Here is a 23,079-nt window from a genome sequence, read left to right as displayed (position 1 = left end):
TGTAGATGAACATCTGCTTGATGTGGAAAGTTATCTTGGGGCCTGGGGTGGGGGTGAGGGAGAAAGTGTGGGGGCAAGTGTCGCACTTCCTAAGGCCCTCCGCTTCTTCCTGTCCCGCAGACCTGACCAGTCCCCCTCCACCGACACCCTCATCCGCCAAGCCGAACGTGCCCTCACCCTCAACAACTTCTCTTTCGATTCCTCCCACTTCCTACAGACAAAGGGGGTGGCCATTGGTACCCGCATGGGCCCAAGCTATGCCTGCCTCTTTGTACATAATGTGGATCAGTCCCTCTTTCGCACCTACACTGGCCCTAAACCCCAGCACTTCCTCCATTACATTGATGACTGTATCGGTGTCGCTTCCTGCTCCCAAGAGGAGTTCGAACAGTTCATCCTCTTCACCAACATCTTCCTTAAGTTCACCTGGACAATCTCCAACACATCCCTCACCTTCCTGCACCTCTCTGTCTCCATCTCAGGCAACCACCTAGAAACCAATGTCCATTTCAAGCCCATCGACACCCACAGCTACCTGGAATACACCTCCTCCCACCCACCTTCATGCAAAAATTCTATCCCCTATTCCCAATTCCTTCGCCTCCGCTGTATCTGCTTCCAGGATGAGGCATTCCACTCCCGTCCATCCCAGATGTCCTCATTCTTCAAGGACTGCAACTTGCCCCCCGCAGTGGTCGAGAATGCCCTCGACCGTGTCTCCCGCAACTCATCCCTCACACCCCGCACCCACAATAACTGCCAAGAGAGAATTCCCGAGTCCTCACATATCACCTCACCAATTTTTGGATACAACGCATCATCCTCCTACACTTCTGCCATTACAATCTGACCCCACCACCAAAGCCATTTTTCCATCCCCACCCTTGTCTGCCTTCCGGAGAGACCACTCTCTCCGCGACTCCCTTGTCCGCTCCACACTCCCCTCTAACCCCACCACACCCAGCACTTACCCCTGCAACCGCAGGAAGTGCTACACTTGCCCCCACACCTCCTCCCTCACCCCCATCCCAGGCCCCAAGAAGACTTTCCACATGAAGCAGATGTTCACCTGCATATCCGCCAATGTGGTATACTGCATCCGCTGTACCCGGTGTGGCTACCTCGACATTGGGGAAACTAAGCGGAGGCTTGGGGACCACTTTGCAGATACCTACGCTCGGTCCGCAGTAAACAACTGCACCTCCCAGTCGCAAACCATTTCAACTCCCCTTCCCATTCCTTAGACGACACGTCCACCTAGCCTGTTTCCACTTCATCAAAGAACTCTGACAAATTTGTGAGCCATGATCTCCACCACATGAAGCCATGTTGACAACTCCTAATCAAAGAGATAATGGGAACTGCAGATGCTGGAGAATCGGAGATAACAAAGTGTGAAGCTGGATGGACACAGCAGGCCAAGCAGCATCTTAGGAGCACAAAAACTGACGTTTCAGGCGTAGGCCCTTCATCAGAGAGGGCGATGGAGAGAGGGTTCTGAAATAAATAGGGAGAGAGGAGGAGGCGGACTAAAGATGGATAGAGGAGAAGATTGGTGGAGAGGAGAGTATAGGTGGGGAGTTAGGGAGGGGATAGGTCAGTCCAGGGAGGACGGACAGGTCAAGGGGGCGGGATGAGGTTAGTAGGTAGGAAATGGAAGGAGTTGAAATGGTTCATGACTGGGAGGTGCGGTTGTTTATTGCAAACCGAGCGTAGGTGTTCTGCAAAGCGGTCCCCAAGCCTCCGCCTGGTTTCCCCAATGTGGAGGAAGGATCTAGGCCCGAAATGTCAGCTTTTGTGCTCCTCAGATGCTGCTTGGCCTGCTGTGTTCATCTAGCTCCACACTTTGTTACAATGAAATAGGACCTGTTCAGAGATTATCAGGAATCAATTTAAAGAGCACGTCCTCAAGGATTACAATCCCTGGATTACTGCTTGAGCCACGTGCTAATTGGCGTAGGGACATGAGAATAAGGGAAGTAAACACATGGCGAAAAGAGTGGTGCGGAAAGTGGCATCAGTATTGGAACAGGAGGGATCTATACCATTGGGACGGTCTCTACCTGAATCAAGCTAGGACCACTGTTCCAGCGAAAAAGGTAAATACGTTGGATAACAGGACTTTAAAATAGAAAGTGGGGGATGAAGAGAATGGTGAAACTTGCCCCAGTGTCAAACAAAGCAACAGGTTAACATCTGGTGGTGGATTCAACTCTGTGGAAAAATGTGAAAGGAACGACAGGTAAGGATATCTCAGGAGAGGTTATTAAAGTTTTCACACAGACAAACAGTGTTTGGAAAGGAAGGGTACCAGCGAAATTCAGTGCAAGCTGGAACAGCCGACGCCGATGGAACTCCGCCACAGCCGACACTGACATAACTCCACTCACAGCCTCCACAGCCAGCAGCTCCAGAGGAGACAGCCACACTGAGCCCTGCCGAATCTTCACCAACCCTGCCTGACCTCCCCCTGACTGAGGATGAACGATCAGTCCTCAGTAAGGGGCTCACCTTTGTCCCCCTTCACCCACACATCAACGAATACCAGTCACGTTTGGACATTGAGCAGTTTTTCCTCCACCTCCACGCGCACTTCTCTAACTGTGAGCCTAACCCTCCCTCCACTGACCCCTTCTCCCACCTCCATCACACCCCGTCCTCCTGGACATCACCCCAAGGCCTCCTACCCTCCCTCGACCTCTTCATCTCCAAATGCTGTCGAGACATCAATCGACTCAACCTCTCCACCCCCTCACCCACTTCAACCTCTCCCTCACAGAACGTGCAGCTCTCCGCTCCCTTCACTCCAACCCCAACCTCACCATAAAACCTGTGGACAAGGGAGGCGCAGTGGTAGTATGGCCCACTGACCTCTACATTGCTGAGGCCAGACACCAATTCTCTGACACCTCCTCCTACTGCCCCCTGGATTATGACCCTACCCCTGAGCACCAAACCATCATCTCCCAAACCATCCACAACCTCATCATCTCAGGTGACCTCCCACCCACAGCCTCCAACCTCATTGTTCCCCAACCCCGCACCGCCCACTTCTATCTCCTTCCCAAAATCCACAAACCCGCCTGCCCTGGTCGACCAATTGTCTCCGCCTGCTCCTGCCCCACCGAACTCATCTGGACTCCATTTTCTCCCCTTTGGCCCAGGAACTCCCGACCTACGCCCATGCCCTCTACCTCCTCCAGAACTTCCAATTCCCCAGTCCCCAACACCTCAATTTTACTATTGACGTCCAGTCCCTATACACCTGCATCCCCCATGCAGATGGCCTAAAGGCCCTCCACATCTTCCTGTCCTGCAGGCCCGAACAGCCCCCATCCACCGACACCCTCATCCGCCTAGCTGAACTCGTCCTCGCCCTCAACAACTTCTCTTTCAACTCCTCCACCTTCCTACAGACAAAGGGGCTGGCCATGGGCATATGCCTGCCTCTTTGTAGGATACATGGAACAATCCCTGTTCTGTACCTACACTGGGCCTAAACCCCACCTCTTCTTCCGTTACATTGATGACTGTATCGGTGCCACCTCATGCTCCCAAGAGGAGCTCGAAGAGTTCATCCACTTCACCAACACCTTCCACCCCACCTCAAGTTCACCTGAACTATCTCTAACACTTCCCTCACCTTTCTGGACCTCTCTGTCTCCATCTCAGACAAGCACGTAGAAACCGATATCCATTTCCAGTCCACCGACTCCCACAGCTACCAAGGATACACCTCCTCTCATCCACCTTCCTGAAAAAATGCCATCCCCTATTTCCCATTCCTTTGCCTCCGCCGCATCTGCTCCCAGAATGAGATGTCCTCGTTTTTAAAGGACCACTACATCCCCCCCGCAGTGGTCAAGAACACCCTCGACCGTGTCTCCCGTATTTCCCGCAACTCATCCCTCACAACCCGTCCCGCAATAACCACCAACAGAGAATAGCCATTGTCCTCACATACCACCCCACCAAACTCCGGATCTAACGCATCATCCTGCGACATTTCCGCTATCTGCAATCTGACCCCACCACCAAAGACATTTTTCCATCCCCACCCTTGTCTGCTTTCCAGAGGGAACACTCTCTCCGCGACTCACTTGTCCACTCCACATTCCCCACCAGCCCCACCACACCCGGCACTTTTTCCTACAACCGCAGGAAGTGCTGCACCTGCTCCCACACCTCCCCCCTCACCCCTATCCCAGGCCCCAAGATGACTTTCCACATTAAGCAGATGTTCACCTGCACATCTGTTAATGTGATTTAATGTATTCGCTGTTCCTGTTGTGGCTTCCTCTACATTGGGGAAACCAAGCGGAGTCTTGGGGTCTGCTTTGCAGAACACCTACACTCAGTTTGCAATAAACAACTGCACCTCCCAGTCGTGAACCATTTCAACTCCCCCTCCCATTCCTCAGACGACTTGTCCATCATGGGCCTCCTGCAGTGCCACAATGATGCCATCCAAAGGTGGCAGGAACAGCAACTCATATTCCGCTTGGGAACACTGCAGCCCAATGGTGTCAATGTAGATTTCACAAGCTTCAAATTCTCCCCTCCCCCAACTGCATCCCAAAACCAGCCCAGATTGTCCCACCTCCCTAACCTGTTCTTCCTCCCCCCCATCCCCTCCTCCCACCTCAAGCCCCACCCTCATTTCCTACCTACTGACCTCATCCCACCCCCTTGACCTGTCCGTCCTCACTGGACTGACCTATCCCCTCCCTACCTCCCCACCTACACTCACGTCTAATGGCTCCATCTCTGCCTCTTCAACTTGCCTGTCTTCTCTCCACCTATCTTCTCCTCTATCCATCTTCAATCCGCCTCCCCCTCTCTCCCTATTTATTCCAGAACCCTCTCCCCACCCCCCTCTCTGATGAAGGGTCTAGGCCCGAAATGTCAGCTTTTGTGCTCCTGAGATGCTGCTTGGCCTGCTGTGTTCATCCAGCTCCACACTTTGTTATCGTGGATTCTCCAGCATCTACAGTTCCTGTTATCTCAAGAACAACATGTCGCTTTCTGCTCTGGCACCCTGAAGCCCTCCAGACTATCAAATTCAAATTTTAGGACCTAATCTTCCCCATGTCCTTGCCCCCAACCCCACATACAAGGCCTTGTTATCACACAGTCTGCTGTTACACCCTGCCTATTGATTGCCACTCACGTTCTCCATTAACAGTGTATCCACAGAGATTAATTCACAAGGGAAGAAGAAACCACAATCCACTTCCATTTCTGAATGTTAAAATTGAGCGATTGACCAACAGGGTATTCCAAACCTCAGAATACAGAAAAGCAACCCATATAGATCAAATCTTCAACTTCCACAGCAATCACCTCAATGGCCACAAACGAGGCTGCATTAGGACACTATTTAAATGGGCCAGGACATACTGCAACACTCCAGAACTGTGCAGGAAAGAGGAAGAACACTTATACAAAATCCTCCATTTAAATGGATATCCCTGCAACTTCATCCACAGATGCCCTTGTAACGTATAACAGGAGGACACAGTACGCTGTAACACACTGGCCTCACTGCCCTCCATCACGACCATGTCAGAACTGACAACAAGACTCCTAAGACCATTAGGAATCATGGTGGCCCATAAGCCCACAGACACTATATGACAAACACAAGGATTAAAGATACCATTTTCACAACATGCAGAATGAACATGGTTTCCAAAATACCATGCAACGACTGCTACAAGCATTACATCAGTCAGACAGGAAGGAATCTCACCATCACAATATATGAACATCAGCTAACAGCAAAACAGCACAACAAACTCTCCTTAATATTGGTCCACTCAGACAATGAAGGCCGGCAATTTAACTGGGACAAGGTAACCCTTGCAGCCCAAACTACACATCGACATGCGTGGGAATTCTTAGGGGCATGGTTCTCCACCCATACTTCAATCAACAATCATATAGAATTGGACCCCATATCCAAACTCATGCAGAAAAAAAAACTGGAAATGACAGTACTCACCATAACAGACCGAACAGTATAAATTCTAAGCAGAGTAGAATAACCTCGCTTCATTGGAGGTTCCACTGATGATGTCACCTAGCATGATGATGAAAGGTCCGAACAAAAACAAGCCAACTCGGCGAGCAAATCAACAACCTCATCTTCCCCAATTATTGTTTCCTCTTTGCGCCCTCCCTCCATCCTGTCTTCTCCACATAAACCAACGTTTTCTGAACTGCCATCAGTTTTGTGGAAGGCTCACTAGAAGAAAAATGTGAGCTCTGATTTCTCTTCACAGATGCTGCTCGAACTGCTGAGCTTTTCCAGAAACTTTTGTTCTTGTCCCTGATTTACAGCACCTGCATCTATAGACTCATACAGAAATGCAGCATGGAGACAGGCCCTTCATCCCAAACTGGTCCTTGCTGGCCATGGTGCCCACTCAACCAGTTCCAGTTGCCTGCATTTGGTCCATATCCCTCAAAACGCTTTCCATCCATGTGCCTATCCAAATTTTTTAATGTTTTTATTCTACCTGCCTCAACCAGTTTCTCTAGCAGCCATTCCATATACACACCACTCTGTGCATGAAGAAGTTGTCCTCAGGTCCTTCTTTAATCCTTCCCCACTTACTTTAAACTGAAACCCTCTAGTCGTCAATTCCCCACCCCAATATGCATTCGTCCTATCTTTATCCCTCATGATTTTATACACTTCAATAAGGTCACCCCTCATTCTTCTATACTCCAAGGAATAAAATCCTATCCTGGACAACCCCTTGCTGTAATTCAGGCCTAATGGTCCTGGCAACATCCTAATAAGTCTTCTTTGCACACTTTCCAGTTTAAGTAAGTCATTCTTAGGGCAGTGTGACCAAATGGATGTAAGTTTGCTCGCTGAACTGGAAGGTTCATTTTTAGACTTTTAGTTGCCATTCTAGGTAATATCATCAGTGAGCCTCCGGTGAAGCGCTGGTGTTATGTCCCGCTTTCTATTTATCTGTTTATGTTTCCTTGGGTTGTTGATATCATTTCCTGCATTGGTGATGTCATTTCCTGTTCTTTTTCTCAGAGGGTGGTAGATTGATTTGGAGCCATTGTGTTTGTTAATGGAGTTCCGGTTGGAATGTCATGCTTCTAGGAATTCTCGTGTGTGTCTCTGTTTGGCTTGTCCTAGGATGGATGTGTTGTCCCAATTAAAGTGGTGTCCTTCCTCATCTGTATGTAGGCATATTAGTGATAGTGGGTCATGTCTTTTTGTGGCTAGTTGATGTTCATGTATCCTGGTGACCAGCTATCCTGGTGGACAAACAGGCAGAAAGCTAGCCACCAGGATACGTGAACATCAATCCCTAACCTGTTCATCCTCTCACCCATCCCTTCCTCCCACCCCAAGCCGCACCTCCACCTCCTACCTACTAACCTCATCCCACCTCCTTGACCTGTCCGTCCTCCCCAGACTGACCTATCCCCTCCCTACCTCCCCACCTATACTCTCTCCACCTATCTTCTTTTCTCTCCATCTTCGGTCCACCTCCCCCTCTCTCCCTATTTATTTCAGTTCCCTCTCCCCATCCCCCTTTCTGATGAAGGGTCTAGGCCCGAAACGTCAGCTTTTGTGCTCCTGAGATGCTGCTTGGCCTGCTGTGTTCATCCAGCTTCACATTTCGTTATCACTGCCAATGTAAATTGTTCAGAACTGTGGGTTTGTCCCTGAGAGTCTCACTGTCAGTTCTGAACTGGTGCTTGTTGTGTCCTCTACTTCCTACATCAGAGAACAGGCAAACAAAAGAACATGGTCTGAATATGAAACATCTCTCAGTGAAATAACAAAGTGGACTTGCAGTGCTCACTAGTATAACAGTATGTCCCCCAGTGTTTCTTAAGGGATCAAAGGTCAGTCAGCAAAAAGTTATGGTGGAAAAGTCATGGCAGTTGAGTGCATGAACATTCAGAAAAAGACGTTCAGAGAAAGGGGCAAAGGAGTTGCCAGGCCGGAGTCTCAAGTAAATATCACAGAATGAGGAATGTGAAAGCTGATAATGTCATGAATGGGAACAATTTCAGTAATTGAGGCCCATCTAAGCAGTCCCAGCATTTTGTTTTCATAGAACCCAATAAAGAAAGAGGCCTTTCGGGCCATTGTACCTATACCAGCTCTCTGAAGAAGGGTCTCAGCCCGAAATGTCAAACTTTTCTGCTCCTCTGATGCTGCTTGGCCTGCTGTGTTCATCCAGCTTCACACCTTGTTATCTCAGGTTCTCCAGCATTGGCAGTTCCGGCTATCTTTGAAAGATTTTCCTTCACCTGCACCATGGGTCTGGATATACTTCCTTTCCAAGTGTCTGTGAAAGTTGCATTTCATTTTGCTTCCACTTGCCACTAACTAGCTGTGTAGTGAAATCTCAGTTCACTGTGGATTTGTTTGCCAGTTTCTTTATTGATTGGGTTCTTTGCAGCCCATCAAGTCCGTGGAGAATCCAGTCAGTCCAATTTCCCCACACTGCCTCTGTAACCCTACTATATTTGATTATTGCTGAGGTCAAAAGTCACACGACACCAGGTGATAGTCCAACACAAGCTTTCGCAGTGCTGCCCCTCTGTCACGTGTCACTTCATCTGTTAGACTATAACCTGTTGTTGTGTGACTTTTGACCTTGTCCACCCCAGTTCAACACCATCACCTCAAATCTTGATTATTGCTGAGCGACATGAGACAGATTTCTTCTTTTTGAAACTACAGTATGGTGTCAGGTGTGTTGTATGGCATTGGATCCCACCAGGACATTTTAACTAATCTGCATATATTTCTCAGCTCATTGTCCCTGAAAGCAACATGCTGCTTGACCTCCTTGGTTTGTGGGTGGTAGGTGTGCCCAACATTCTCGGAACCGGCAACACCGTCTGGGTTCAAGGGGTCTGATTCCATATTGACCCTTCCAAAATCTCCAACTCTAACTCAGACAGCGCAAAGGGGATTTCTGCAGGTTCAAACTCACACTACAATGTTTGCCATTACAGCAGTGATCTCTCTGCTGGAATTTCTAGCCTGGTGTCTCTGACAAAGCAACAGGGAGCATAGCAAGGCAGAAACCTGCCCTGTGCATACAGCATTCAGCATACATGGTCCTGCTCCCAACTTGTTCAATCCTGTCTATTTTTCAGGGTTTCCTTTTACTTCCTGGTTAATGCTGGTCTGTTACAAAGTTATTTCTGACATGAATCACAGAATGACACAGACTCAGAAACAAGCTGAGACACAGAAACATTGAGAGCACAAGCACAGAGAAACTCAAAAGGGAAGGGAGATTGATGAGGAGGGCAGGCAGAAAACTATGTGTTAACAAAGGGACAGAACTCTGAAGTGGACAGCAGAGGATTGTGACCATTTACTATGTCCGCCTGCAATGTGTGTGGGGTATTTCTGATCTGGTGCCTGGTTTTAAACCTTTCAGCAGCAGAGAGCGAAGAATTTGCCATTTACGATGGGAACCGTGGAAATGGAACAGTGTTCACTGTTTTCAGTAACAGAACCATCAGTCATTCATCAGGAACTGGTTGGGAGACCAAGATTAAAGGAGCTACTTCACATGGACAAGGAACTGCTTCAGGTGAGGATGATCAGTCTTGATAATCCTCTGGAATTATGGAGTTGGTTGCATCATAGAGATCTGTGTTAGCTCTCCTTTAGAGCTAGTCAGCTTCCTGTTAAAACTAACAAGCTTGCAGCTCAAACTTGTTAAACTCTTTGTTGGAGGCAGTCAGATCATCCCCATAGAGGGTCTCAGCCTGAAACGTCAGCTTTCCTGCTCCTCTAATGCTGCCTGGCCTGCGGTGTTCCTCCAGCTCCACGCCTTTTTATCTCAGCTCATCCCCATAGCCTTGCAATTTGTTTCATTTCTGTTTCTGACCTGACTCCTTTCGTGAAAACCACAATAGAATCTGCAACCACACTCAGGCAGTGCATTTAAAGTTGAGGAGAAGTTGGTGACTTGGTGATTATTTGAGTGGCCGGGTAAACCCTGGACTCGGTTACACGTTGACTGTACGAGCCCTTTCATGGCATCACTGTTCTTAGTCATTGTGGATGCCCACTCAAAATGGCTGAATGCTTAGAATTCATTTGTCAAACATGAGGATGACGATAGAAAAACTGTGCACGTTTTTTGCAATACATGGATTCCCAGAAGTGTTGGTTACAGATACTAGGCCATTGTTTACCAGCAGGGAGTTTGAGTAATTCCTAAAGTCAAATGGCATTCGTCATACAAGGACAACACCATACCATCCATCATCCATTGTTCTGGTGGAAACAGCAGTCCAAGCTTTGAAGGCAGCCTTAAGGAAGCAGCCCGCAGGTTCACTTATACCAAACTGTCCTTCTCGTTTGATTGCCAGACCACTCCTCATGCAAATGCAGGGACAGCTCCAGCAGAGTTGCAAAGGTGAGAAGACTCCGCACAGGTTAAACCGATCTTCCCAACCTACAGGTGAGGGTGAAACGGCATCTGGAACGCTAATGCCAGACACAAGTCTTTGCTAAGCAAGATAATTTACTTCAGGGGACGAAGTTTTGTGTAGAAACCATTGGAATGGCCCTGTATGTGTGAAAGGCATGTTCAATATGAGGTCAGGTACAGTGAAATATAAAATTCGGTAGGTGCGATGGTGCTGAACGAGCATGTGGACCATTTGAAAGCTGCAAACTCACAGATGCTGCAGGAGCAATCATCCAACTCTACACCTTGTTATCTCAGATTCTCCAGCATCTGCAGTTCCTATTATCTCTGACTCCTTGATTGCCATTTTGACTGTTTTGGAACCTGTGTGTTCTTCCTCTCTCTCAAGCATTGATGATACCTCGGAATCTGAGATGGACATGGCAGATAGATCATAGAACTGTACAGCACTGCAACGGGCCCTTTGGTCCACGATGTTGTGCCAAACATTAAGCCAAATGAAACTAACCCCTTCTGACTGCCCTTGGTTCATTCCCCTCCATCCATGCATATTCATATGCTTAACTAAAAGTCACTTAAATGCCCTTATTGTCGATGCTTCCACCATCACCCATGGCAGTGCATTCCACAGTCCTACCACTCTCTGTGTAAAAAACCTGCCCCTCACATCTCCTTTGAACTCCCCCCCCCCCCAACCTTATATACATGCCCCATAGTATTAGACATTTCAACTCTTGGAAAAGTTGTGACCATCAGCCCTATCATCTCATAATTTTATCTCAATTATCTCATAATTTTATTGGGTACTGTTGGGGGAGATGGCTCACCAGGGGAAGGCAGCAGTAGCCAGGTTCATGGCACAGTGGCTGGCTCTGCTGTACAGATGGGCGGGAAAAAGAGTGGAAGGGCGATAGTCATTGGGGATTCAATTGTAAGGGGAGTACATAGGCGGTTCTGTGGTCGAAAACGGGACTCCCGAATGGTGTGTTGCCTCCCAGGTGCACGGGTCAGGGATGTCTCCGATCAGCTGCAGAACATTCTGAAGGGGGAGGGTGAACAGCCAGCTGTCGTGGTGCATATAGGCACCAACGATATAGGCAGAAAATGGGATGAGGTCCTACAAGCAGAATTTAGGGAGTTAGGAGCCAAATTAAAAAGTGGGACCTCAAAGGTAGTAATCTCAGGATTGCTCCCAGTGCCACGTGCTAGTCAGAGTAGAAATGAAAGAAAACCAGGATGAATGCATGGCTTGAGAGATGGTGCAGGAGGGAGGGGTTCAGATTTTTTGGACATTGGAACCGGTTCTGAGGAAGGTGGGACTATTACAAATTGGACGGTCTACACCTGAGCCAGACAGGAACCAATGTCCTTGGGGGTGCTTTTGCTAATGCTGTGGGGGAGGGTTTAAACTAATGTGGCAGGGGGATGGGAACCAAATATTGGACAGAAAAGAGGGAGTAACGATAGCCTGCAGGAAACTAGATAACGGAGTCAGTGTGACTAAACGAAATAGTAGTCGGGGAGCAGATGATGAACACAAAGGGACAGGTGGTCTGAGGTGCATTTGTTTTAATGCGAGAAGTGTAGTAGATAAGGTAGATGAGCTTAGGGCTTGGATCGGTACCCGGAGGTATGATGTTATTGCTGTTACTGAGACGTGGTTGAGGGAAGGGCATGATAGGCAACTAGTTGTCCCAGGATATTGATGCTTCAGGCGGGATAGAGAGGGAGGTAAAAGGGGTGGAGGAGTTGCAGTACTGGTCAAAGATGATATCACAGCGGTACTGAAGGAGGACCACATGGAGGACCCGAGCAGTGAGGCAATATGGGTAGAACTCAGAAATAGGAAGGGTGCAGTAACAGTGTTGGGACTGTACGACAGGCCTCCCAACAGCGAGTGTGAGATAGAGGTACAAATATGTAAACAGATAATGGAACGGTGTAGGAGAAACAGGGTGGTGGTGATGGGAGATTTTAACTTTCCCAACATTGACTGGGATTCACTCAGTGTTAGGGGTCAAGATGGAGCAGAATTTGTAAGGTGTGTCCAGGACGGTTTTCTAGAGCAGTATGTATGTAGTCCAACTCAGGAAGGGGCCATACTGGACCTGGTGTTGGGGAATGATCCCAGCCAGGTGGTTGAAATTACAGTAGGGGACTACTTTGGAAATAGCCCACAATTCCGTAAGTTTTACAAGACTCATGGTCAAGGATAGGAGTGGTCCTAAAGGAAGAGTACTAAACTGGGGGATGGCCGACTATACCAAGATTTGGCAGGATCTGAGGAACGTAGATTGGGAGAAACTGTTGAAGGTAAATCCACATTTGATATTGCTGCAGATGCTGTAAATCAGGAACAAAAACAAAGTTGCTGGAGAATCTCAGCAGGTCTGGCAGCATCTGTGAAGGAGTAAACAGAGTTAACACTTCGGGTCCAGTGACCCTTCCTCAGAACTATTTTGAGGTAGGGTCACCGCACCCGAAACGTTATTCCCTTCACAGATGCTGCCAGACCTACTGAGCTTCTCCAGCAACTTTGTTTTTGTTCCAGCTTTTCCAAATGTGTGTAAATCCTATCCCTAAGAATTCTCTCCAATAGCTTCCCAAAAACTGATGTGAGATTCACCAGTCTATAGTTTCCTGGATTATCCTTATTTCTCTTCTTGAAGTCAGGAACAACATTTTTCCAGCTGAAGAAGAGAATGAATTTCTTTCCAGATGTCGTAGGCGCAAGAGTTGAGCAGCTGTGCATTACACACTGTCTGTGTTAGAAGCAGAATTAGAGAAGCCTGACGTGGTGCTAAAATGCCCCAGGGAAAGCTACAAAACAAAACAACCAAAGTCCTTGGGGATAATGGAAACTGCAGATGCTGGAGAATCCAAGATAACCAAGTGTGGAGCTGGATGAACACAACAGGCCAAGCAACATCTCAGGAGCACAAAAGCTGACGTTTCGGGCCTAGACCCTTCATCAGAGAGGGGGATGGGGAGAGGGTTCTGGAATAAATAGGGAGAGAGGGGGAGGCGGACCGAAGCTGGAGAGAAGAGAAGATGGGTGGAGAGGTGCAGTGGGAGAGAGATTCCCTGAGGTTGGTCCGGAGGGAGGAAAAAGACCAGAATTTAACATTGTCCGATAAAACAGCAGAGATCCTGAGTTAAACAGTGACTCCACACTTTCTGTCTGCTTCTTCTACAACTTTATATAGTGATTATTTGTTTGGCAGCTTTCAATGAACACACTGCGCAAACAAAATGACCTTTGATATAATACTACAGAGCTTTTTTTATTTTCTCAAGGGATGTGGATGTTGCTGATTGGGCCAGCATTTACTGCCCGTACCTATTTGCCTCTTGAGAATGTGGTGGTGAGCTACATTCTTCAACTGCTGCAGTCCGTATTCCCTGATTTGACCCACAATGCCCTCAGGGAGGGAGGTCCAGATTTTGACCTATTGACACTGAAGGAGCAGTGATATATTTCCAGGTCAGGATGGTGAGTGCCTTGGAGGGAAACATGCAGGTGGTGGTCTTGCCAATATCTGCTGCCCTTGTCATTCGAGATGGAAGTGGCCATGGGTTTTGAAGTTGGCAAATTTCTGCAGTGCATCTGCTGTTAATACATGTCTGTTAGTGTGCGTGCGTGCTGCAGGGAGTGGATGCTTTTAGAAGTGTGGTGTCAACGAAGTGAGTCGCTTTGTCCTGGATGGTCTTGAGTGTAGTTGGACTTGCACTCATTCAGATGAGTCAGAACTATTCAATCACACTCCTGATTTGTAGATGATGGACAGGCTTTGAGGAGTCAGGTGGGGAGTTACTCACTGCAGTATACCTAGCTCTGAGCTGCTGTTAGAACATAGAACATTGAACGTTACAATGCAATACAGGCACTTCGGCCCTCGATTTTGCGCCGACCTGAGAAACCCAACTGAAGTCAATCTAACCTACACTATTTCATTATCATCCATATGTTTGTCAACGAACATTTAAATGTCCTGAAAGTTGGCGAGTCTACTACTGTTGCAGGCAGCGCATTCCACGCCCGTACTACTCTCTGAGTAAAGAACCTACCTCTGACATCTGTCCTATATCTATCAACCCTCAATTTAAAGCTATGTGCCCTCGTGCTAACCATCCCCATCCGAGGAAAAAGGTCTCACTGTCCACCCTATCTAATCCTCTAATCATCTAGTATGTCTCTATTAAGTCACCTCTTCACCTTCACTCTAACGAAAACAACCTCAACTCCCTCAGCCTTTTCTCATAAGACCTTCCCTCCATACCAGGCAACATCCTGGTAAATCTCTGCACCCTTTCCAATGCTTCCACTTCCTTCCTATAATGCGGCGATTAGAACTGTACGCAATATTCCAAGTGCGGCCGCACCAGAATTTTGTACAGCTGCAACATGACCTCATGGCTCTGAAACTCAATCCCTTTACCAATAAAATCTAACACACCGTATGCCTTCTTGACAACCCAGTCAACCTGGGTGGCAACTTTCAGAGATCTGTACACATGGACACCAAGATCTCTCTGGTCATCCACGCTACTAAGAATCTTACCTTTAGCCCTGTACTTTGCCTTCTGGTTACTCCTTCCAAAGTGAATCACCTCACACTTTTCTGCATTAAACTCCATTTGCCACCTCTCAGCCCAGCTCTGCAGCTTATCTATGTCCCTGTGTAACCTGTAACATCGTTCCACACTGTCCACAACTTCACCGACTTTCGTGTCATCCACAAATTTACTAACGCATCCTTCTATGTCCTCATCCAGGTCATTTATAAAAATGACAAACAGCAGTGGCCCCAAAACAAATCCCTGCCGTACACCACTAGTAACTGAACTCCAGTTGTAACCACTGTGTTTATGTGGTGAGTTGAGTTGAGCATCTGTTCAATGATCAGTGACAGTAACACTATTGAATGTCAAGGAGTAGTGATTAGATTGTCTTTTATCGGTGAAGGTCATAGCTTGGCATTTGTGTGGTGTGAATGTCACTTGCCACTTGTCAGCCCAAATCTGGATATTGTCCAGATCGAATAATGTATCAGAGATAATAGGAACTGCAGATGCTGGAGAATCCGAGGCGATGAGGTGTGGAGCTGGATGAACACAGCAGGCCAAGCAGCATCTTAGGACCAGAAAAGCTGACGTTTCGAGCCTTCTTGTTGCTTGTGAACACAGACTAATTCAGTGTCTGAGGAGTCATGAATGGTGCTGAACATTGTGCAATCATCGGCAAACAACCCCACCTCTGATGGAGAGAAGGTCATTGATGAAGTAGCTGATGATGATGGGCAAAGGTCACTACCCTGAGGAATTCCTGTAGATATGTCCTTGAGGTGAGATGACTGACCTCCAACATCTACGACCATCTTCCACTTGGTCAGGTATGACTCTAACCTTCAGAGAGTTTGTCCCCTGCTTCCCATTGATTCCAGCTTTGCCAGGGCCCTTTGATCCCACACTTGGTAAAATGCAGCCTTGATATCAAGGGCTGTCACTCTCAGCTCACCTCTGGAATTCAGCTCTTTTATCCATGTTTGAACCAAGGCTGTAATGAGGTCAGGAGCTGAGTGGCCCTGGCAGAACCCAAACTGGGTGTCACTGAGCAGGTTATTGCTGAGCAGATGCTGCTTGATAGGACTGTTACTGACACTTTCCATCACTTTACTGATGATCGAAAGTAGACTGATGGGATGGTAATCGGCCAGTTTGGATTTGTCCTCCTGAATATGCCTGGGCAATTTTCCACATTATCGAGTAGATGCCATTAGACCATGAGACATAAGAGCAGAAATTAGGCCAGTTATTCCATCGAGTTTGTGATATACATAAATGAGCTGGAGGAAGGTATAGATGGTGTGATTAGCAAGTTTGAAAATGACACTAAGATTGGTGGAGTAGCAGATAGTGAAGGGGACTGTCAGAGAATGCAGCAGAATATAGATAGATTGGAGAGTTGGGCAGGTGGAGTTCAATCCTGGCAAATGCGAGATGATGCATTTTGGAAGTACCAATTCAAGAGCGAACGATATGATAAATGGAAAAGCCCTGAGGAAAATTGGTGCACAGAGAGATCTGGGTGTACAGGTTCAATGTACCTTGAAGGTGGCAACACAGGTCAATAGAGTGGTCAAGAAGGCATACGGCATGCTTTCCTTCATCAGATGGGGTATCGAGTACAAGAGTTGGCAGGTCATGTTATAGTTGTACAGGACTTTAGTTCGACCACAGTTGGAGTACTGCACACTGTTCTGGTCGCCACATTACCAAAAGAATGTGGATGCTTTGGAGAGGGTGCAGAGGTTCACCAGGATGTTGCCTGGTATGGAGGGTGCTGGCTATGAAGAGAGGTTGAGTAGATTAGGGTTATTTTCATTAGAAAGATGGAGGTTGAGGGGGGACCTGATTGAGGTCTACAGAATCATGAGAACATCATGGTGAACATCTGCTCAATATGGAAAGTCATCTTGGTGCCTGGGATGGGGGTGAGGGAGGAGGTGTGGGGGCAAATGTAGCACTTCCTGCGGTTGCAGCGGATGGTGCTGGGTGTGGTGGGTTTGGTGGGGAGTGTGGAGCGGACAAGGAACCGGACCTGGGCAAATGTCCGCCTTAATGCCTTTTAGGCTTCCCGACACTTCCTCCCTCATTATGCCGACTTGACCCAGACTAAGCAAACATCTATCCCTAACCTCAGCATCCATCATGTCCCTCTCCTTGGTGAATACCGATGCAAAGTACTCATTAAGAATGTCACCCATTTTCTGACTCAATGCATAACTTTCCTTCTTTGCCCTTAAGTGGATCAATCCTTTCTATAGTTACCCTCTCGCTCTACATATGAATAAAAGGCTTTGGGATTCCACGTTCTTCGAGGACCGCAACTTTCCCCCCGCTGTGGCCACGAACACCCTTGACCGCGTCTCCCACATTTCCCGCACATCCCTCACACCCCGCCCCCGCCACAACCGCCCCCAGAGGATCTCCTCGTCCTCACATACCACCCTACCAACCTCCGGATACAACGTATCATCCTCCGACACTTCCGCCATCTACAATCCGACCCCACCACCCAAGACACTTTTCCATCCCCACCCCTGTCTGCCTTCCGGAGAGACCACTCTGTCCATGACTCCCTTGTTCGCTCCACACTGCCCTCCAACCCCACCACATGCGGCACCTTCCCCTGCAACCTCAGGAAGTACTATACTTGCCCCCACACCTCCTCCCTCACCCCCATCCCAAGCCCCAAGATGACTTTCCATATTAAGCATAGGTTCACCTGCACATCTGCCAATGTGGTAGACTGCATCCATTGCACCCGGTGTGGCTTCCTCTACATTGGGGAAACCAAGCGGAGGCTTGGAGACCGCTTTGCAGAACACCTATGCTCGATTCGCAACAAACAACTGCACCTCCCAGTCGCAAACCATTTTAACTCCCCCTCCCATTCCTCAGACGACATGTTCATCCTGGACCTCCTGCAGTGCCACAATGATGCCACCCGAAGGTTGCAGGAACAGCAACTCATATTCCGCTTGGGAACCCTGCAGCCCAATGGTATCAATGTGGACTTCACAAGCTTCAAAATCTCCCCTTCCCCTACTGCATCCCAAAACCAGCCCAGTTGTTCCCCTCCCCCCACTGTACCACACAACCAGCCCAGCTCTTCCCCTCCCCCCACTGCATCCCAAAACCAGCCCAGCCTGTCTCTGCTTCCGGAACCTGTTCTTTCTCTCACCCATCCCTTCCTTTCACCTCAAGCCGCACATCCATTTTCTACCTACTACCTCATCCCGCCTCCTCGACCTGTCCATCTTCCCTGTACTGACCTGCCCCCTCCCTATCTCCTCACCTGTACTCTCCTCTTTACCTATCTTTCTTTCTCTCCATCTTCAGTCTGCCTCCCCCTCTCTCCCTGTTTATTCCAGTTCCCTCTCCCCATCCCCATCTCTGATGAAGGGTCTAGGCCCGAAACGTCAGCTTTTGTGCTCCTGAGATGCTGCTTGGCCTGTTGTGTTCATCCAGCTCCACACTTTGTTATCTTGGAATCTCCAGCATCTGCAGTTCCCATTATCACTGGGATTTTCCTTAACCATGTTTACTAAAGATACCTCATGTCCCTTTTTAACCCTCTTAATTCCTCGTTTCAGATTTGCCCCACATTCCCGATATTCTTCCAAAGCTTCGTCTGTCTTCAGTCGCCTAAACCTTATGTTTGCTTCCTTTTTCCTCTTAGATAGTCTCACAATTTCACCTGTCATCCATGGTTCCCTAATCTTGCCATTTCTATGCCTCATTTTCACAGGGACATGTCTCCTGCACGCGCATCAACCTCTCCTTAAAAGCCTCCCAAGTGTGGATTTACCTTCAAACACTTTATCCCAATCTACATTCCCCGGATCCTGCCGAATTTTGGTATAGTTGGCCTTCCCCCAGTTTAGAACTCTTCCTTTAGGACCACTCCCATCCTTGTCCATGAGCATTGTAAAACTTAAGGAATTGTGGTTGCTATTTCCAAAGTAGTCCCCTACTGTAATATCAACCACCTGGCCGGGCTCATTCCCCAACACCAGGTCCAGTGTGGCCCCTTCCTGAGTTGGACTACATACATACTGCTCTAGAAAACCCTCCTGGACACACCTTACAAATTCTGCTCCATCTTGACCCCTAACATTGAGTGAATCCCAGTCAATGTTGGGAAAATTAAAATCTCCCATCACCACCACCCTGTTTCTCCTACACCTTTCCATTATCTATTTACATATTTGTGCCTCTATCTCACGCTCGCTGTTGGGAGGCCTGTAGTACAGCCCCAACATTGTTACTGCACCCTTCCTATTTCTGAGTTCTACCCATATTGCCTCACTGCTTGAGTCCTCGATGGAGCCCTCCTTCAGTACAGCTGTGATATCGTCTTTGACCAGTTCTGCAACTCCTCCACCCCTTTTACCTCCCTCTCTATCCCGCCTGAAGCATCGATATCCTGGGACAACTAGTTGCCAATCATGCCCTTCCCTCAACCACGTCTCAGTAACAGCAATAACATCATACTTCCAGGAACCGATCCAAGCCCGAAGCTCATCTGCCTTACTTACTACACTTCTCACATTAAAATAAATGCACCTCAGACCACCTGTCCCTTTGTGTTCATCATCTGCTCCCCGACTACTATTCCCTTTAGTCACGCTGACTCCATTATCTAGTTCCCTACAGGCTATTGTTACTCCCTCCTTTCTGTCCAATATTTGGTTCCCATCCCCCTGCCACATTAGTTTAAACCCTCCCCAACAGCGTTAGCAAAAGCAGCCTCAAGGACATTGGTTCCAGACCGGCCCAGGTGTAGACTGTCCAATTTGAAATAGTCCCACCTTCCCCAGAACCGGTTCCAATGTCCCAAAATCTGAACCCCTCCCTCCTGCACCATCTCTCAAGCCATGCATTCATCCTAGCTATTCTTTCATTTCTGCTCTGACTAGCACGTGGCACTGGTAGCAATCCTGAGATTACTACCTTTGAGGTCCTACTTTTTAACTTGGCTCCTAACTCCCTAAATTCTGCTTGTAGGACCTCATCCCATTTTCTGCCTATATCGTTGGTGCCTATATGCACCATGACAGCTGGCTGTTCGTCCTCCCACTTCAGATTGCTCTGCTGCCAATCTGAGACGTCCCTGACCCGTGCACCTGGGAGGCAACATACCATTCGGGATTCTTGTTTTTGACCACAGAACCGCCTATTTACTCCCCTTACAATTGAATCCCTAATGACTATCGCCCTTCCACTCTTTTCCCCACCCTTCTGTACAGCAGAGCCAGCCACTGTGCCATGAACCTGGCTACTGCTGCCTTCCCCTGGTGAGCTATCTCCCCCAACTGTATCCAAAACAGTGTACAGTGTGCAGGGGACACCTGCACTGCCTTCCTGTTTTTTCTCTGCCTTTTGGTCACCCATTCCCTTTCTCCCTCAGCAATCCTAATCTGCGGTGTGACCAAATTGCTAAATGTGCTACTCACAACCCCCTCAGCATCGCATATGCTCCAAAGTGGTTCCATCCGCAGCTCCAGAGCTGTCATGCGGTCCAACAAGAGCTGCAGCTGGACACAATTCTTGCACCTGAAGGCAGGACTTTGTCTCCACAAGGACTGTGCGATGGTCACTCTTAACAATGCTGTCATGGACAGATGCAACTGCAGCCAGCAGATTAGTAAGGATGGGGCTAAGTATGTTTTCCCCTCTTGTTGGTTGCCTCAGCACCTGCTGCAAACCAGCTTGATCAGTAGTACTGCTGCCGAGCCTCTCTTGGTTGTGGACACTGAAATCCCCCACCCAGAGTACATTTTATATTCTTGCCATTCTCAGTACTTCCTCTAAGTGTTATTCAACATTGAGGAATATTGGTTCATCAGTTGAGGGAGGACAGAATATGATAATCAGCAGGTAGTTTCCTTGCCCATGTTTTGCCCGAAGCCATGAGACTTCATGAGATCCAGAGTCAATTTTGAGGACTCTCAGAGCTCCTGTCTTCCAATTGCATCCTGCTGTGCCGACCCCCTCCTGTGTCTGTCCTGCCATTGGGACAGGACATATGCAGGGATGGTGATGGTGGTGTCAGGGACATTGTCTGTAAGGTCTGATTCTGTCAGTATGACTATGTCAAGCTATTGCTTGCCTAGATGCAAGATGGCTCTCCCAGTTTTGGCACTAACCCCCAGATGTTAGTGAGGTGGACTTTGCATGGTTGACAGGGCTGTTTCTGCTGTTGTTGTTTCCATAGTTGAATCCGAATAGTCTGTCCAGTTTCATTCAGTTTATTTTTCTGTTTAAGTGATTGATACGACAGAGTGGCTTGCTAGGCTATTTCAGAGAGTGCTTGCGAAACACCCACATTGTGGGTCTGGAGTCTCATGTAGGCCAGAACAGGTAAGGATGGCAGTTTACTTCCTGAAAGAGCATTGGTGAACCAGACCTGTTTTTCCAACATTCAATAAAGGATTCACTGTTGTCAATAGATTCTTAATTCCAGATATTTATTGAATTCAAATTCCACCATCTGCTGTGGTAGATTCAAACCTGGATCCACAGAACACCTCCACTTGTTAAGATTTTTTATTACAGTTTCAACATATCCCATTGAGAACATTGTATTTGCTTGTTAATGTGTTATTATAAAACATAATTGACTTGTAAAGATCAGTGTTGATCACAATTTCAAAATCCCTCATTACTCAGCATCCTACTCCTCATTGTTTTGTTTTGTGTCTTGTTTGTCCTTTCCAAATGCATGACCTCAGATTTTGTCCATATTGAATTTTAAATACCACTTTTCTGCCCACCTGACCAATCTGTTTATCACTTCCTGCTGTCCACAGCTTTTGCCTAGTTTCAAATATGCAAATAATTTTTGCATCAAATGAAAATGTCTTAAACATGCTGCCTAAACTTTTGTTCTAATTATTTTTTGATATACAGTACGAAGAGCCGGGAACCTCTTGTTGAACCCTCTGGAAACGTTTCCATTTACCAAAGCACCATCAACCATCACCCATTACTTTTTATAATATGTATGTTCATGGAATATGAACATTACTGGCTAGGCCAACATTTATTGACCATCCCTAATTATGTGGTGATAAACTGCTTTCTTGAATCATGGTAGAATTTTAAATACTGCTGTTAAAATCCGCATAGAAAACATCAGATGTGGTGCATTTATCAACCCTCCTTATTACCTCCTGAAAAATTCTATTGTTAGTCCAATATAAATATTCCACTGAAAAATCCATGCTGACCTGATCAATCTGAGTTTTTCTGAATGACCGTTCATCTTTTCCCTCAAATATCTCTGACGGTAATTTGCTTACCACCAAGATTAATCCAGATTGTCAGCATCCTCATTATGTGTCACTTTTCTTTCAACAGGTTTCAAATTGGCCCAGCAAAACCATTTCAAAAAACTGAAAGATTACACGTTTGTAACCCCATATGTTTTATCAGGGAAACTGAAACGCAATATAACTGTACTTCCACAGGTAATTAATCTGACATTGTTTGACAGTGTGATTGCTTCAATTCAATTTAATCTGCTGCCTCATTCCCATCTATTGCTATCCTCCAGATTGTTCCAACAACTAATTGAAGTTCTTATAACATCAATTCCCCATGTGGAAATCATGACCCCATTTACAACAGTTTCAGTTTTTAGCAGCAGGGGAAAGGAGTGCACAGTGGCTCAGTGGTTAGCACTGCAGCCTCGCAGGGTCAGGTACCCGGTTTCAAATCCAGCCTCAAGTGACTGTCTGTGCAGCATTTACACATTCTCCCTATGACTGCATGGGGTTTCCTCCCAATGCCCAAAGATGTGCAGGCTCGGTGGATTGGCCATGCTAAATTGCCCATAGTATTTAGGGGTGTGTGGATTATAGGGGAATGGGGATGGGTCTGGGTAGGATGCTGCAAGGGTTGGTGTGGATATGTTGGGCTGAAGGGCCTGTTTCCACACTGTAATTAATGTAATCTGAAAAAGAGCTTTGTGTCAGCACAGACTTGGTGGGCTGAAGGGCCTGTCCCTGTGCTGAACTGGTCTTTGTTCTTTATTCTGCAAAATGGGAGTCGTTAATTGGAATCA

General features: G+C 47.5%; 1 protein-coding gene across 1 annotated transcript in view; it reads left to right on the top strand.

Annotated features, from left to right (window-relative positions):
* Positions 1 to 22,444, top strand: part of LOC125467654 (disintegrin and metalloproteinase domain-containing protein 12-like) — a 243,940-nt gene extending 221,496 nt beyond the window's left edge. The window contains exon 22 of the mRNA XM_059650847.1: positions 22,374 to 22,444. The gene's annotated coding sequence lies outside the window, so the exon portion shown is untranslated. The remainder of the gene's footprint in view (positions 1 to 22,373) is intronic.
* Positions 22,445 to 23,079: the final 635 nt, after the last annotated feature.

The sequence above is a fragment of the Stegostoma tigrinum genome, chromosome 1 (assembly GCF_030684315.1).
Source record: "Stegostoma tigrinum isolate sSteTig4 chromosome 1, sSteTig4.hap1, whole genome shotgun sequence".
Taxonomy (NCBI): Eukaryota; Metazoa; Chordata; class Chondrichthyes; order Orectolobiformes; family Stegostomatidae; genus Stegostoma; species Stegostoma tigrinum.
This window is presented reverse-complemented; position numbering and strand designations above follow the sequence as displayed.